Raw genomic sequence first — 19,324 nt, 5'->3', positions numbered from 1 at the left:
TTCTGCAAACATCAAGTCCAACCTTTGACTGAACACTACCATGTTATCTAGACCATGGCACTAAGTGCCATGTCCAGTGGTTCCTTGAAGACCCCCAGGTATGCTGACTATACGACCTCCCAGCTCTCTCAGCTGCTCTTTATCAGACTCGTGCTACAGGCCTTTCCACACTCTGGGCTCATTCCAGTGCCTCAGTGTCTTTCTTGGATTGTGGGGCCTAGATCTGGACACAGAATTCAAGGTGTGTCCTCACCAGTCCCATGGACAGGGGTCCTGCTGCTCTGGTCCTGCTGGCCGCACCATTGCTGACACAGGCCAGAATGGCACTGGCCTTCTGAGCCACTGGAGCACACTGCTCGCCTATGTGCAGCTGCTGTTCACCAGCACCCCCAGGCTCTTTTTCACTGGACAGCTTTGCAGCCACTCTTTCCCCAGACCACAACACTGCTGTGACCCAAAGGCGCTTGTCCTCATACAACTGGCCTTGGCCCATGGATGTGTCTGCAGAGCCTTCTGCCCTCCAGCAGATCAACTCTCCCACCCAGCTTGGTGTCACTGGCCAGCTTTCTGAGGGAACACAAGATCCTCTCATCCAGATCATCACTAAAGACATTAAAAAAGATTGGGCCTAACACTGATGCCTAGGGGACACTGCCAGTTACTGAGCACCAGCTGGATGTGGCACCATTCACCCAGCCTGGGCCCAGACATCCAGCCACTTTTTAACCCAGAGAAGAGTGCATCTGTCCAAGCCATGGGCTGCCAGCTTTTCCAGGAAAAAGCTGTGGAAAACATTATGAAAGGCTTTGCTGAAGTCCAGGTAGACACCATTCACAGCCTTTCCCCCATGCACTGGAAGGGTCATCTAGTCATGAAAGATCAGGTTCGTTGGGGAGGACCTGCGTTTTCTAAACCCACACTCACTGGACCAGATCCCTCAGTTGTCTTCATGTGCCTCTGTATGTGCCACATGATCACACTCAAGATGATTTTTCCTTGAAAATTTTTAAAAGGGCGTTATTAAAGCTCATCCAAGACATTTTTTCTTAGTGCTGTGGTGCATTAAAACCTAAATCCTGCCCAAATATGGGTCTAATAGGAGACAACACAGCTAGAAATCTGGCTATCTTAGGCTGTAGCTAATGAAGGAAACACGTGGTTTCATGGTTCGTGGAGTCTGTGATGCTCAGGAGAAGTTTCACCTCATTTACCTGCAGAGGTTTTCAGTGTAGGTGCTGAAATGAAATGTCCTCATTCCTCCATAGAGGCAAAAATAATCGCTGCAGGGCACCATTCATCTAACCTGGTGCAGATGTGCAGAGAGATGTGAACCATGCTCCAAAATTATTTGTTTTTCTTCAGAGGCTAAAGTACCCCTGGATGGCTAGCTTGGATGTCAAGTTCTCCATTGTAAATGCCAGACTTAGATGAGATTACTCTTATCCCAGTCTTCATAAATTTCACAACATATAGAACTAGTGGTTTTTTGCACTATAATCAGGTAACTAAATAAAAAATGCCTAGGAAAAAATTGTATTTCCATTGATTTCATGCTTCTTCTTTTTGTAAGTAAAACTTTACATAAGTATGTATTGTTAAAAGCAAACTATAGAAAACAAAGTTACAACTTGAGGGAATATTTCAAATATTTACAATTTAGATGGCAGATATGTTCCCAACAAAATTGTTTGCATATTTCCAGCATAGCTGAAAGGGAAAGCCTAGTAGAGGATCATTCTGGTTTTTTATTTATATCACAGTACTTCAGCAGCCTCCCCAGTGTCTTCCCTTTTCATTTATGCAACGCCTGCCTGTAGTTTCTTTCTAAAATTTTGTCACTACAATTTGTTGTCTCAAATTTTCTTTTTATCACATTCTTCTTCTCAATACATTTACAAAGCACACCTCAAAATAGTTTTTCACTGGTTTTCTGCTATTTTTTTTTCAATTATTTTTTTGCTATAATTTGGGTCACTAAGGTGTATATTATGACCTTGAAAAGCATTTCAAGACATAATTTGTCTAAAAAATATTCTACTATATGGAACATAATGACAGTACTGTATAATATTACTGGTAATAATTAACTTGTAAGTACTTCTGAGCTTTTTGGATATTTTCAAGTTTGGCAGAACAATATCACCTTCAGGTTGTTCATTGATTACATTTCTCATAGGAACAGAAAAAGGATCCAGAGGAGACACATAACCTCTGTTTTCTAGAAACGTTTTATAATTTAGCATTTAATACCTTTCAAGAGATTGGAAGGTATTAAATTCATTTCTACCTAATCTGTTCGGTAGCTAAGAATTTTGGCAAACCTAATCATTCTTGCGTCCAACACATTCAAGAGAAACTGCTTACCTCTGATGAGGTCCTGTGCCTTAGCTGCTTGGTGTAGAAAACTAACATTCAGAACAAGAGAGGGCAAGAGGCAATGCAAAACCTTAAGTCAATTTTTGGGATGCTTTATGACCAAACTTAGGGATGAACACAACATAAATTAGGCACCTTCTCCTTCCTGTGTCTCTATCTTTTTTATCTGTAGTTTAAACTCCTTGTAGTAACCTCAGGCTGATTTAGGCTGACATTTGCATGTCAATGTGAATGAATTCCTTGGAAAGGTTCCAAGACTGAACAGGCCATGCATGGTAGAAAGAAGCACCAGATGCAAAACTGACCTGAGGCGCTCAGCCCATTCAGTGCATTTTAGCAAGATGTGGAGGAAATAACTGAAGAATGGGGTGTCTGAATACAGACAGCACTCTGAGAATCTCACTCTATCGCTGCCAGAAGCAAACTGACTCACTGAGCACTGTGTCAGCTCTCCTCCATACGTGCAGTCCTATTTCATGTGTCTTTGAAGGATTTTGCAGAAGGTCTGAGGAGCCAGTGAGGCATGAAGAGAAAGAGCGTCTCAGTTCTTCGAGGGAGAAACCACAGCTGTGTTCCATGCAGAGTGTGCTAGCTTGGCATATAGGATAGTAGAAAACACAGAATCTACCAAAGGATACAGGAGACAACACACAAAATGTATAATGTCTTTTTTGTCCATAGATCTTGTATGTAAGGAGATCAAGTACCACAATTCTAGTTCAGCTAAAATGACATTATCTTATACATCACCTTGGTTTAGATTATTGCTTTCTGTTGGTATCAAAAGCATAGAACTGATATAATTTTAGTGATTTGCAGTAATGTGCTATAACCTTCCTCAGCAAACCCAGTATGCTGCTTGTATGCAGCTTAAAAGCTGACAATATCAGAAAGACCTGGCTGTATCCTTGATGGAAATACCTGTAATACAATGATGGTGGAATAAGAGGCAATAAAAAATGATCTTTTTTTGTTGCTGTTGTTTTTCCCCTTAGAAAAGTCTGAGGAAAGTGTATTTAACATTTGTCTTTCAATGACCTTTACATTTGTTCTCAATATATTTTTAGTAATTAAACAAACACATAGAAATTAAGGAAAAGAGGAAGAAGAGTAAAATCTGGTAACAAAAGGAAGCAAAGTATGATAATCCACTGAAGTAACAAACATGGACAGCAGAAGTTATGCCACCCTCGTGTGTGTTTCTCCTTTGTAGATTCTTTGGTTATTAGGTCAAGATTATCCAACTCTGAGTAGAAGCATTAGAAAGGGAATCTCTATTTATTCACAACTATGTGAAATTTAAAGGAAATTAAAATTTTTAATGTTTCTTCATAGTTTTTGAACTCATTTTGAAATCAAGTTATTAAAATTTAAAGAATTGGCAGACAGTCATGCAAACATGCAGACACATAGACAAGCACATGTAGGCACATACATACTGTATTAGGACATTGCATAGAATTATGGAATCAGGCTACAAAAACACCTGATGTGAAACATGTCAAAATTTCTTTGCTGATATAAACTTGTTCCAACGGTGAAGAGTTAATTATTTACAATCAGAATTGAGTATGAAAATGCACAGAAATCACAGTACAGTGAGAGCCTTGGTGGTTTTTCTTTTTTTCCTTTTTCTTTTTTTCTTTTTATTTCTCCCTGAAAACAAGCTTTTATGTTGAACACATGATTATAGGATATTTGAAAGAAAAGATCTAAAACAGAAGATTTGCCCTTATCTGTTGAGAAATAAAAGACACATAAAAGAACTCTAATGCCAGAGAATCAATTGGATTGAGCTCATAGATAGTGCTGTAGGCCTAATAGCAGAGGACTGCAAGAGACCAACATGACAGGAAAGGCAGGAGAAAGAAATACTGTATGATTAGATAAGGGAGACAGGTAAGATTGGGATTATGTGTGATTTTAATCTCCCTAAAATTGTGGAGAAACCTTTGAGATACTGGCTGATGGCATGTGGCATGACAGACATAACAAAATAATATTTTCTGAAGTAATATATCAAGGATTCTGCTAACAATAATTTATTTCTAGATTTTATGCATTTCGTCTCCAAGATATTAATAGGCACATATGAACTACTCATTTATTTTACGTAGTGTAAAAATGTAAAGATGGGATATTTCCTGAAAAATGCTACCAGAATTTCAGCAGATTCTGAATGATAAAATAATATTTTAAGAAAGAATTACGTGGGAGGGTGTGCCAGTGTGATTTGCTCCTGGAAAGGAAAGACACGTGAATACTTCTTAGTGTCGTTTCAGTTCCAGCATAACAGCCTTTACACAGCCTAGATTCCACCGTGCTTTCAGCTTGTGTTGCATTTCTCAGTTTCTGGAGCCTTTTATGCATTTTGAATGTTGCAATAAAACCTCCTTACACATTCAAACTTGCTACAGAAATAAATCTGGGTCAGCAGAGTGTAAGAGCTGAGCATAAGATCAAAGAGTTGGAAAGCACTTCAGTATACCCATGGACCAACCTCCTAATAAAGAGAGTCATATAGAGCAGGATATTCACGGCTAATTGTTTTCTGGATGTCTCAAAGGACAGAGAAACCGCAAGTCTTTTATTCCACTGGTTGACCTCCATCATAGTAAAAATGTCTGTGACCAAACACAGTCATCCACAAGATGACAGAGATTATTCAGGTGACAAAACAGCTATAATTTAAATAATCCTTAAAAAACTCAAATTGAGAACAAAGGAAAATGAGACTACTAAAGGAAAAAATAAAAAAGAACCAGATCCAAGCTGAAATGAAAAATGAACAAGGGAGTTCCAGAAAATGCCAATATAGTGGAGAAATTTTGAAACTTAGTACAGGAAATGAGCCAAAAACCCCTGTAAAGGTTTCATAACAGGCTATGTACATGCACAGCCTACAGCACAACAGCCCAAAGCAAGTCATTTATTTATGCCACAAACAAGTAATTCTCATCTATTCACTCCTTGTTTTTGTTGGGGTTTTTTTTGGAAGCAGTGAAAACTTGCATCATCTTATGTATCACATGAATACAAAAAATTTAAATGCTCAATCTCTGGTTTAATGGTAATTTGGTTATTCCTTAGTTCTTATTTGTTAGTGTAATCTCTACATTCTGTGAACTTTCACACTGAACTTTAATGAGCTGATAATTCTTACTTCTATTAAGCATTTGTTTATTGTACTTGATGCTTATTCATCACATATAAATATATTTTTCATCCAGTATACTCTCATAGCAAAGAAATGTTATCTCTTCCCAAACACACAATATCTTGTTGTCCATCAGCACCCCTGGGTTCTTCTCTGGAAGGAGCAGAGCTGCTTTCCAGCAGGTCAGCCCCCAGCCTGGGCTGCTCTGTGAGTTTATTCTTTCCCAGGTGCAGCACCCTGCATCTGCCCTTGTTGAATTTCAAAAGTTTCTCTCTGCCCATCTTTTCAATGTGTCAAAGCCCTTCTGAAGGGCTGCATAGCCCTCTGTGGTGTTGGCCACTCCTCTCAGCTTTGTGTCACCAGTGAACTTGCTGCCCGAGGCATCTACTCCTTCATCCAAACAAATGATGGTTAGTCAAGCAACACTGGGCTCATTACTGAACCTTGGAGGACACAACACTAAGAGAAACAATCCAGTCCACTCACTTTTTAGGACTATATAATTGCAAAGGTGCCTAAATTTGACACAGAAATCTTCTTTCTGCATTCTAGTTTATTGTGAAATTATCCTAAATACTCCAAAATGCCTGCTTTTCGCCTGCAGGGCTATTGAAACTTCATATTGGGGGGAAAATATTTTTCCAACCTCCAGCCCAGTGAGGAAGTTTAAAAGGTTTGTGATGTGGTGCATATGTCTTTTAACATACAGCATCTGAGAAAGTTAGGTGCTCAGCCCAGAAATGGCAGAATTGTGTTCTACACATTACTTCACCTTTGTGACTACTTCATACCCTACTTGTACCATGTAAAATTGCCCGGCTTCAACAGTTTTCCAAGCTATTTCTCTGGCATCTAGTGTCAATGGTGCAGGTATTCCCGCCCTTCTTCACTCCAGTTATCCTGTCTATTATTTAGAAAAGCAACTGTGATTGCTAGTGCATTTTGGAATTCTATTGCATTTGAGCCTCTTCTGGTCATATGAAGCCAAAATGGTATAAAGCATGTACACACTCCTTTACACTTCTGCACTACAGTACAAAAATTTCCTGTCTTTTAGAGCATTCACAGCCATGAGGAGTCATGCTTAGCAGCCCTGTGATTCTCTCAGAAGGATGTTCTTTATACCTATAGCATATGGCGCAGGGTATCTTAATTTTTCAGGAAACTGTAGGTGTAGATTCACTTCATAGTATCTTGCTTGACACAAAGAAGCTAGAATTGAAGATGGAATAAAACAGTAGGTGCTTGATGGACATAGGAGTTTTTGTAAGAAGGATTGTGTCAAATGGAGGCAGTGGTTACCTCAAGAAATTCTTCTAAGGTGTTTTTCTTCTGATTATTTCATTATCTGTAAATCATAAATCTATAAAAATTTGAACACCACTAAATCCAAAAATAAAACTTGAAAAAAAATTTAAATTGTGACTATATATCGCTCTATTTGAAATCTGTAAAATATTGACAATTTTTATGCATGCTAATTCCCCTTCCTCACTCTAACATAATTACAAAACTATATGAGTCAGTTATAATGAGCAATAGTACTAATTAAGGAGAAATGCACTGGGCAATGGACATTGTCCTCCTGTCTAGTGCAACATGGCATAATTCTCAGTGCTTGAATTCTCTTATTGCCTGTGCATGCTGGAAATTATTGTTTCCAGAAGATAGACTAGAAATTGGAAGAGATCAAATCTTCCCTTACTGTTGAGATATCAATGTAATATTTTTATGGTATTTGCATTGTATGTGCATATCCATATTTACAATGTGATCCTGAGATTAGTTTAAGGAATATTCCTCTTAATAAGCCCTTCCTCTACAATTACCATAAATACGTGCATAACTATTTTTCTTTATACCTAGCTGTATCTCTTTATACTTCGGTACTTCTTTTAGGACATAGCAGCTTTCATACACTGCTTTTTCTATCTTATTTTCTCATCTCACACATAGTTGAATGAAAAAACTTGAACCATTGGGGTAAACCAGAAAATTTAATATCTAAAAGAAGAAAAAGTGAAAAACTAGATGAAAAATATTGAAGTCTGTAGGATAAGCAGCAGTATGACAGTAATGACAGCAAGAGTTGGACTGAAGTTGCTTGAACCTGCAACAATGATGCTTCAATATTAACTGACATACACCAAAACAATTACAAGAAATTATTCTTAATGAAACAATATGAAGATGGATATAAAATGATAAAATTATAAAATTAATGAATCAGAAGACATGTACAAGGTGAAGCAAAGGTTATGCAAAACTGACTGAAGTTGTGGCAAAGTAGGGATAAGTATCTTCTCCCAGGCCACTAGTGATAGGAAAAAGGGAAGTGGCTTTAAATTCTATCAAGGGAGATTTAGGTTGGACATTAGGAAAATTTTCTTCACTGGAAGAATGGAACAGACTCCCTAGGGAAAAGGTAGAGTCACCTTCCCTACAAGTGTTCAAAAAACAATTGAATGTGGCACTTCATGATATGGTTTCTTGGGTGTGAGGGTATTAGGTCAAAGGGTGGACTTGATATCTTGCAGGCCTTTTCCAACCTTAATGATTCTATGATTGCAGGAAAATATAACATCCTTGGTTTGTACTATTTCATTCCTTTGGTTCTCCCTATTTCTTGTTCCTGTTTTAACATTCTCTTATTCTAAGTTTTTCAACTTAAAATAATTATTTGTTCAACTTGAAAACAGTGACATATATGCTGCATTTCAGCAGGACCACTGAGGGCACAAAATGTTAATCATGTTAAGATGTTCACAACACTTTTGAGTTCTGATTGAGTAATATTTCTTGCAAAATGAATTATTTATCATGATTCACTGGTACATATATTTTCTAAGTAGTTTATTCATCAGTGCTTCGACTGGCACAATTTTAAGTAATTTTTGTGACAATCCCTGTGATAATCCTTTTGACAGGACAGCTATTATATCTGTTAATAGAGAAAGAAGCTACTGACTCACCAGTGCATGTATTTTCTCTTATTCAAGGTAAATGTGGATAAAGAAAATCTTCACATGTTATGTTCAAGACTCTAAAGCCTCAGATTACTCAACATAACCAGGGAAGCTTCCTTTTGCTTTAACAATATAAGAACACTGTATCTGATTTTTCTGTTATGGTATACATCATCCTCAATAGATCATTTTCAGTGTGACATCCTCATTCATATACTTCTTACTTTAGATCCCTTAATTATTAATATTTTTTTTAAATTATGCTCATCACAATCTCTTTGGATGCCCATGTAAATTATTAAGAAGAATGAGTAATGGATGACTGATGTGAAACTAAATTGAAAGAGACTCAGCTGCACAATATAATATAGACCTTACCCAATGCCCTGTTTCTCCCCTAAGGCAAAAGCCTCAGTCAAGGGGTTTGAAATGTGCCCAGAGGGTCAATGGGTTTAACCTGTACTGACCTTTACAGGGAAAACACATAAAAAAAAAAGAGAACTTTAAAGTAGATTGTTCTCAGCAATTGTGAGGTCAAAATTATATATATATATATAATTTTATGAAACGTGGAAATAATTTCAACTATGTTTATGTTCCCAAAGTAGAGGTGTCTGCAGAGAAGGTAGGTTTCTAAGTCCCCTTATAGTGGCTGGAGGCGTTGTCAGTTAACTCCAGAGAGCAGTTTCTGTCTTCATAAACTAAACACTCACTTCTCAATTTGGTTGCTTAAATACGGCCCCTGATGATACCCTAGGCTATGCCAGGCATCTAGAGAGGTGAGAGCCATGATGCTGAACTCACAGGAGACATTGCTTTCTGGACTTGCAGCTGGAGGGCAGATGGGACACCCCATCTCAAATGGCATCTCAAATGGTACCATAGCCTGTGATAAGGCAGCTGAATCTTGCCCCTGCTGGTAGATCAGCTGACTTGATTTCACCACAGACAAAAAGTAGAATTAGAATTTAGGGCATTAGGAATTCCTGATGAGGAATGAGTTCCACCTTAACACTTCAAATACATGCAGTCATGTGAACTTGATCTGAAGAGACTGGAAACAATAGTCTTCATGCCATTGTCAATATGGCACGGAGCTCTGCCTGCAATTGTTGAGCCTGAGATGGTCAACTATTTACAACATCTTGAAAAGACATGAAATCAAACTGGTAATGAATAGGTATCTTCATTACTCTATTTAAAGCCCATTGTAAATATAATGTGTGGGTTTTCCATTTTAAAATTCTGTGCTTTGTTGAAATCTGAAAACCTATTTCATCTTTAGATTGTAGATATAATTTTTTTCCTACAATGAACTAGAATTCACAGCAAGTGAATTGCATTCCGTATCTTCTACAGTTGTTGACTTGTCAGGAGCAACCTTTATTTGTTAATCTATTTTTATTAATTTCCAAAATTAATGTATCTTCATTAATTTATTGTATTGTCCTTGGTCAAAAACCTGAGTATGATTTTTTCAAGCAAAACCTGCAAATACAAAACTACTGAGGAGTAATATTAATGTTCTTGACTTCAGTCTTTTTGCAGATTTCTCTTCTTGGTGGCCTTCCTTTTTCTAATGAGACGACCAGATTTTCTTTCCAAAGTTCAACGAACTTGCATTGCAAAAATATGCTTTGCTGCACTTACCACTGCAGTGTTCAGTTGTTTCTATAGAGCAAAAGCAATGGGAAGATTATTTTCATTGTGATATCTTATCATGTTTAAGTGTAGATCATCTCCCGTGCAACTGATGGCTGATGAATGGCTTCAAGACAAGAAAAACATGCATTCTGATTTTCTGTCTTTCCAGAAATCTCAGAAAATTACAGTACTGCCACTGTTTACAGTGTCCTTATGTTTCTATCACTGCCTGAAGAGATTCAGACAAGGAGACATTATTATCTAGTTGTCTCTCAAAAATACATCAGCAACAGGAGTAGGTTCACATCCTGTGTTTGATTTTTTTCATTAACATCTTCACAAAACCTGGTGCCTATTAAGTGACAATCTATCCTAGATTAGTAGAGTTAAGATACATGTAGATGGGAACTCAAATAATCATTTTACCTATCCATGGCCCCAGGGCAGAATCAAATTGACAACAGCTGATACATTCCTACCCTTCTTTTGAAAACTCAAGTGATAGGAATTCCACTTATTAATTATTCTTATCATTAAAAGATTTATTCCTAGTATCTGACCTAGATCTCCACTGCAGTTTCTCCCACTACAACTATTCTCCCCACAATAAGTACATGGAAATTTTTGTTAATTCTTTCTCTATGGAGCCTTTAAAATATTTGAAAATCATTAGCAGATCTTCATAGGAATTTTTATTACACAGATTCAACCACTATGTATTTTGGAGACTTACTTTCTAATTCAAGGTTTTTATTCCTTTAATTTGTTTTTATCTTCTGAATCCTGTCTAAATGCTTTAGAGTTTCCTTGGAACATAGTTCTCACAAAAGGATATTCCGGACCAGTGCAGTTTAAGAGAGTTGACTGGAAGTGAAGGTTGTTTCATGTCATTTAACTATGAAAATCCTGTTTATGAATTTGGTCTGAAGTTGCTTTTTGATGTGTCTGTATGAATATTATTGTAATTAGTAATCTCATTCTCCTGTTCCTTTTCTGGTGAGCTGCTCTGTACTCAAACTCCACTCTATATTTTGGTAATTGTAAAATGTACAGATAGTACATAGGTAGTTGAAATCCAAAACATTGGAAGAAGTAGACAAACGAAAGGCAAGTGATTTCCTGTAATATGTATTTGAGAGGTAAAGAAGGCAAATACTGTGGCCAGACTGCATATGAATAATGCACATGTCTTTAATACTATACTCTCAAAAGGTTTTCCTTTTAAAAAAAAGAATTTTATACCTTGTTTTTTCTAATTTGTCTGATTTATTTCAGTGACATTGCCATTGTATTGTATTCTTCCAAGTTTTCTTTTGATTTTTTTTTTGTAAATATCCAGAATATTTTCTTTTGTCTTTCCTTGATTTTTAATACTCTTCAAGCAAAATAGATGATAAAAAGATAGGATTTCATAGAAATGCACAGCAATAAAGAGACTCTCATATTCTCTCAGGCAAGTTCATCAGTGTTCTTTTTAAACTAATAAAAATACATTTTAAAGCAGCTCTCTCTTCTTTATGTTCCTGGAAGGAGAACTTTTAAAAAACTGGTGGCAAATTTTTCAATAGTAACAGAATAAAATTCCTAAAACTTTAACTCCTTAATTCTTGGGAAATTTAGTTTTCTCTCCCCCTCATGTTTGCATATTAAACTGGGAGATAATAACTTACATAAATTCTAAGAATTTTAGAGGTCAATGTCAGTCTTCAAATTTGATGTGGCTTAAGACCCACAACATGCTAATGATAATGCATGCAATTTTTACTGGGCCTAATTAATCTTACCATGAATGTGTTAACTTGCCAGTATTGCCTGCTGAAGAACAGGTACAGGACTGCACTTCCTCAAATACACAGGCTTCAATGTTTGAGTAGTGTGTTTCAGAGAAAATTTGTTTTGCATCTCTATTTAGAAATTATTTTATTTGGGTTTTTTTCCCATTGGAAGAACCACCATTAGATCTTTTAACCTTAGTTTTGCTGAGAAGCCTTAAATATTATATTCTTCTGTCAACAGGCAGAAACAAAGAAAGCAGTTTCTTTTAAATTTATTTTTTATTAATTTTTAAAATAATGAACATAGAAAAGAATCAAGGAGAAGTAGGTAAAGATAGGCCATAAATAAGTCATCTTCAGATACCACAAATGGCGAAGTAAATACCAATGTGGATTTAAGAAAAGCCATTTGAAGCCCCTCTGGACAGCCTTTCTACATTGATGAATTTTATATACTATTATGGACCACTGTATGAAATCCTTTGTTTGACTGTTAGTTGCTGGAATGGTTACAGTGTAGATTTTTTCCTGGCAAATATCTTGCTTGACCTCTGCTACCATAAATGTAACTTTAAAAATAGCACATTATCAACTAAACATAAATATTGAGATGAATTTCAGAGTTAGAAAAGATCACTTTTTTCAAATAACATAATAAAAACTGCCTTGATTAGGGGTGAAATTCACCCCCTGCAGATCTGAAGGCATGTGAACCACTTGAGTGCCATTTAAATCCTCCAAATGGAAGTGAAGTGGTGAACTTCACTCCAAGCACACATTTTAGTTGTTCTTCTTTACATAAAAAGTTTAGTTCTTAAAATTTTATTTTTAAAATTATAAGCGATGTTCAGAGCACTACATTTTTCATTGTGTCTACATATTATTTTCAAGCCTATATCTCAAATGGATTTTGTTAATAAAGAAAATAATAGAGCCTCAGGAAATGGCGTAGTGACGGTAATAGACTTGGTTCAGTAAAGCTTCTGCTGTTAATTAAGAAACTTTCATCTTTGAAGTGTAATATTAAAAAAATTCTTATTAACAAAGGTACGTTAGGTCAGCAATAAAGTAGATTTCCCTTTGAACATTATATCTAATCAATCCAGAGAGAATTAACACAATTATATCTTATCAGAAACATGTAGAGGGAAGGATCAACAAGGGGGATGGAGTGTGACTTTGGTATTAATTACAAAACTGTTTTAGGAAATAATCAATCCTTTGTTAATCAGGTCAGGTATATGAAATAAAAAAGAAATTATTTATCAAGCCACAAGGGTGAAAGTTGCACACAAGAGATTATATTGATAAGTCTCTGAATTGTAGAGCAATCATATGAGCTTTTCTTTGCATTTTAGGTTGCATTTCTAATCGTATTCTATTCAAAATATCACTAATTAACTTAGAAGGAAAACGTTAAATGCTGTAAACTGTAAGAGACATATGAATTAAACCATTTCATTTTTCAGTGTTCCAGTTAGACTCTCAAAACACATGATTATTATTTTTTCAGTTTTCATTTCTGAATGCATTTGACATGATTTGATGGAAAGGATATGTTTAGTCCCTTCAGTCATTCTTGCCATAAATCCAAACTGCTTTATTGAAACAAGAGCCATGTGAAAATTTATTGCAAACTGCATAACAAACCCCTATTATTCTTACATAGAACACTGTCATTTCCAAATTTTACAAGTTCCCTAGACCCTACTCTTCTTTCCAAAATGCAATACAAGTAAACTGGAAAATAGGAAATTTTAAATTTCACTATAAAAAGATCTTCGGGAATAACTAAGCAGCAAATTTGACAGCACTCCTATAGTCCAGTCACAAGAATGTCTGAGAGAGGATCTGTTTGTTCTCTTCTCCATTGCATTACGTTATAACATTTAGTTCATAATTTTTCATGCTTATTTAAACTTCCTTGAAAAAGATTCAAGGTCTGTCAGAAGCACTACTTTTTTCCTACTCATTTCTTCTGATTTCCTACTTACTTAGTTCTCTGACTTTTTCTTTGATGTTTTTTGGTTAGTGCTTGGAACATCAAATCTCTGCATAAGCCTGATAGGTGAAGTCCAAGAATTGATTAATTTCTGTTTCCACTTTTTTACCGATCTTACAATTTTGTAACTGTTCATATATTTTGAAATGTGCGTGTAATTCCTAGTCTGTAAGAGCTGCTGCCTATTTCACTCTCTGACACGTGGTAGCTCAGTGTCTATTACAGTACAGCGCAGAAACCATCCTTGTTGTACCTGACCAAACACACACGCAGTGAGAGGTTTTGTTACACCGAGTTTGATGACTTGATGATCTTGGAGGTCTTTTCCTTAATAATTCTATGGTTATTATGACTGTTGATCAAAAATCTTTTTCCTAGGAATCTTCAAATTAAAGAAATTGTCCTCAAACCACCTGCTCTTCCTAGGTCAGTTGTTTGATTCTCTTGTTAACATCTATCACAATGTTAATTGCCATTGGAAATACACCTCCACGGTACTAGTTTTAGTGCAGCTTTTAACTACTACCTCATGGAATAAAAGAGACAATGGGATATATTATTCTTCTCTTGTGGGGAAGAAAACCAAACCAAAAAAAAAAAAAAAACAAAACCAAAATCCCCTTTTTTCTTTCTTTTTTTCTTTTGGTAATATTTTTTCAACATTGTCTTATATTTTTTTCATTTTTCCAGGTGCCACTTTCATTAATAAAATACCTGTTCATTTACAAATCTTTTCTCTCATCTTCACTCTTTCCTCTGCCAGGGATCTGTCTCGGAGATGTTACTGTCTTGCCTGTTGCAAGCATTTGCTGGATTTTTTGAATCGATCTCCAAGTGTCAGCTGCACAATGCCAATGCCAATTGGCACCCAAACAATAATCACAGTCAAGCCAAAGTCTTAACTGCTATGCATGGGTTTCCTTTTTCCAAATGCTCCCAATATCATCTCCTACTATATTCTGACATATTGTTCATAAAAGGAAGGCTGATCCTGAATGCTGGAAATAACCTCTGACAAATACACCTGATGTTAACTGAGTACATTTCCATTATTCAAAATATACCTGCTTTTTTTCTCCCTCAAGACCTTCATTCACCAGAATGTCTCTAGGCTATTTTTGTCAAGGTTTGAAAAATGGCTTAGTGTGATTTTTTTGATGCAAGTTAATACAGTGATAAGCACAGTAAAGTCTCCAGGAATAGCAAATCATTAATTTACTTCAGAAAATAAGACTTCAGTGATGAATAAGCCCTATAAGGATTCTATAGTTTTAAGCAGCTTCACTGACAGTGAATATCTGAACTGGCTAAAAGTAAAACATGTTACTAAACCTGTAATTATGTTATAGAGCTAACCAGTAAATAAGCTTTAGAATGGAGGGTGCTTGGCAAAGTTGTTTGATATTAGATTTTGCTAAAATGGATGACCTTTATTTTAAAAATATAATACCCCAAAATTATTGGACAATCGAACTAGAAGATGCAGCTAAGAGGAGCACAGAAGAACATTTTAGACAAAATAAATAATTTTGAACTACAATCACAGTGTAGACAATATCTTGAGTCACGTCCCAGTTTCATATGTTTTAATAAACTGATCAAACCCATCTGATGGAAATATTCACACTGAAATAATTCAAGGTGCTGTGAGGCTTTTGCTCTGGAGTTCAGCCCACAACTGCAATGTCTGTTAGACTAGAAGCAAGACAAAGGCAATCTTTCCCTTTATCCTTAGTGATGTACCATTTTGCTAATTATTCTTGAAGAAATTTTCCCAGATCTCCCAATCATCTTTCAAATCCCATCTCAGTTAAGTTACTCATAAAACACTATTGCAGTTGAGAAGAGTTTGCAGAGGCAAGTACCTGATGCAATATCCTGAGTTCACTAAGAATCCAGAATAATGCACTTGTTAGACTGTCATGTTGAGAGAGATCCTTAGAAACCTTCCAAGTCTTTTTCATTATTTGAGATTTTTATTACCAAAACCAAAATATGAAGTGTTCTTCAGCCAGAAATTGTGAAGAGCCCATTTGGAGCATTTTTTTAAGGAATGGTAATGTGTGAAGCAAGGGTATTAGTGACTTCTAGCCAGGGAAAACTTGTAAATGGTCAAATGTCTGCTTCCTATCACAGCCTTGGGTTATCTGCCAATATGTGACTTTTTGCAAGGGGATGTAGAGATAGACAAAAGGGGTGATGGCTTTAGACTGAAAGAGGCTAGGTTTTATTAGATATTAGGAAGGAATTATTTATTGTGAGGACGGTAAGGGAAGAGGTTGCCAGGAGAAGTAGTCTCTGGAAGTGTTCAAGGCTAGGTTGGATAGGGCTTTGAGCAACCCTGTTTGGTGGAATATGTCCCTGCCCATGGTAGGGGGCTGCAAATAGGTGAAATAGGTGAGCTTTAAGGTCCCTTCTAACCCAAACCTTTCTAGGATTCTATGATATCCACATGGCACTTCAACGAAAGAAAATTCAAAACATCCATTTCTAAATTATGGTGATTCCTCAATTTTACTTTCAAGTTACAGTTACATTTCTGGTGGAAATCTATTCCTTCTGGAATTTTGGAACCAGCTGTAAGAGCTATGACATTTTTTGGCTCCAAGCCCACTTTGAAGAAGGATTTGGCAACTTTGATGAATGAAATAAAGGACTTAGGCAGAAAAATTTAAATCATATGATACTTTGGTAGCTGGGGTAATACTAGGTTCATGCAATGAGTAGAATTAAAGGTTTTCAATTCTTCTATGAATTTTAACATCTGAATTTTAAAACTTATATTCCATGCAGATCAGCAATGTGATATTTATTTTTAAAATGAGAAAATCTGCACTATTTATCCTTGTTCTACTAGTCATATTATTCTTGACAAATCAAGACTCTGTGCTTAGTTATCTGAGGCCAAATCATACACCTGCAGAAAATGATAAATCCATATGGATTTTCATTTACACAGAACTTTAATCTCCCTCATATTAGGAGGGGATTGGAATGGCAGGTACAGGATGATGTGCACTACTGCTGCTCTTCTGCTCAAAAGCTTGGCCTGAATGGTCTCCTCACGAGCTCTTGAAAATCCAGAATAGCAGCAAATCAGAAAACTTTATGGTTCTGGCAGTTAAAAAAACCCATTAAACTCTGCATAAATGCTAACACTTTGCTTATACATGCCATGAATGTATTGTTCATAGGGCCTCACACGGCAAGGCAGATTTTTTCATTTTCGTCTTAAAAGACATTTTATTTGAAAAGGTAAAGATCCTCCATGCATCTTCCCAGCAGCCTGTTTTAAAGGATGAAAAGATTAATTCATTCTTCTCTAGAAGACAGCAAATGGAGGGTAAATAACAGTGCCTGAGAACCAATCTGCCCAATGGGGATATTCCCTTGTGCACTATGAATTTCCCTGCTGATCAATAATAAATGTAATTTACTTTCTTTGAAGATTGTCTGGAGTGAGATGGAAAACCCTTATCCAACTTTTCTTACCTCTGTTTCTTATGGTATATCCAGAGGACCAACATGAAATAATCAAAATTAATTTTGATATTTGTGGTTTTTTCACACACCATTAAAAAAACACTTTAATGTATAAAATAAAGTGGAAGCGCCTGGACTAAAAAGTTAGAATTTCAGTGGTGGGTTTATTAACAAAGAGTTAATTAATCAATTGCAGCAATAATGTTCTGCATTGGAAATCACTCACATCTTAAACAGAGGGTCTCAAAGGAACAGGAACACTGAAATGTCTTGGCCAAGATACAAAGAAGAAAATGTAGTCAGGCAAACTGTAATACATAACAGACTGTGTGAACCTTGTTTCATGAATGAATCAGAGCCATGACACCCTTTTGGAGATAACCTACTGGCTCTAAGATGGTGAATTTAGTCCCATTGCTCTTCACAGCTTAATGTCAACCTTACAAAAAACCTTCGACAATTTGAAAAATAACACAGAAATAACTTGTAAACATGAAATAGGATCCAGAGCTCACAGAGCACAATGGGAAAATCCCATTTTCATTGATGCCAGTGATATTTGCTTGAAAGTTCTTTAACAGACCTTTGGAAAGTAGGACTGTAGAGTGCTGCATTAAATTTAATTCCTCCACAGCCAATCTAATGAAGCTAAGAATACAAAATACTCACAAAAGACAGTACATCAGGATGTTTTTGTGCAAAAATGTGCTGTTTGCCTTTTTCTTGTCATCCCCAGCAAGGGACTTTTTGAACATGATATTATTCCATTAAATCTTCAGAGTATATATACACAAATGCAACTATAACTTTTACTGTTCCCAGAGTTTGCCCAGCAGCTGAACAGTTTGGCTAAAATTTGACATACTGAATCTTGATTGTTGGTTAAGATTCAAGACAAACAAAAAATTCACTTGCTTACCATGCCTTTTTTTTTTCAGGCTTCTGAAAACAATTATTTTACTGATAAATGGCATGATTTTGATGTAAAATGATTCACTTTTTAGACTGTAAAACCCTGGAATTCGACTGTCACCCTGATCCCAGCCAGGATAGGGGTCTTATGCTTAGACAGCCCTGCGGTCTCTTTTGTTGAGTGTCTATTCACACCTAGTCCATGAGAATTCCAGGCTGCTGATGTACCACACTGATGGGATGGCCTGAGCCACCGCCAGGGACAGGAATGCCGCCATGCACTAAATCTTTTTGCTGGCTAACTTTTCACTCTGGGTTCACCTTTAGTTCATCGCATGTGCGCTGGTTTGAGACACACCTTAGGATATCTGCATTGTGGTGCGCTGCATGTCTCAGCTACACTTATTCCATCCATATGTGCTTGGGGCCATCCCACATTTCCTGCCATCCACAAACATCTCTGTTATGACAGTCTCTGGGTCTTTGAGAGGAACTCAGTGACTTGTAATTTAATGAAGGAGTGGCCTTGTGACCCAATGACCTCAAATACTGTGGAGTGATTAAGCAATTATTCTGACTATTTAATTTCTGTATATTCTGTATACTATAAAGTTAATGGTGTTCATAGCAACAGAGATAGAAAATCACCATAAATGCATTATATTTAAATCACTAGTCCACATTTCATGCCTTTATAACACCTAATAGAGCATCAATACAGAGTAAATTAGAAGCCAAGAGCAGCCAAAGCCCTACAAGACTGCTTCCAACTTACTTTGGCACTAACGCTTTTTTCTTAATCTTCACTTTTACTGTAATGTTAATTATGTAAATTAATATATTCAGAAAGCAGGGAGTCCTTCTGCAAAACAAAGATAAGATTGAGGCTTTTCTTCTTCTCAGATGATGTGTATAGCCCCAAAACAACGTACCTTTACCATTCATATTAGGGAATTCACACCTTTTATTTGTGTGTATGTTACACTACAAAAAATCCCATCTGAATCAT

This window comes from Ammospiza nelsoni, chromosome 2 (genome assembly GCF_027579445.1).
Source record: "Ammospiza nelsoni isolate bAmmNel1 chromosome 2, bAmmNel1.pri, whole genome shotgun sequence".
Lineage (NCBI taxonomy): Eukaryota > Metazoa > Chordata > Aves > Passeriformes > Passerellidae > Ammospiza > Ammospiza nelsoni.
This window is presented reverse-complemented; position numbering follows the sequence as displayed.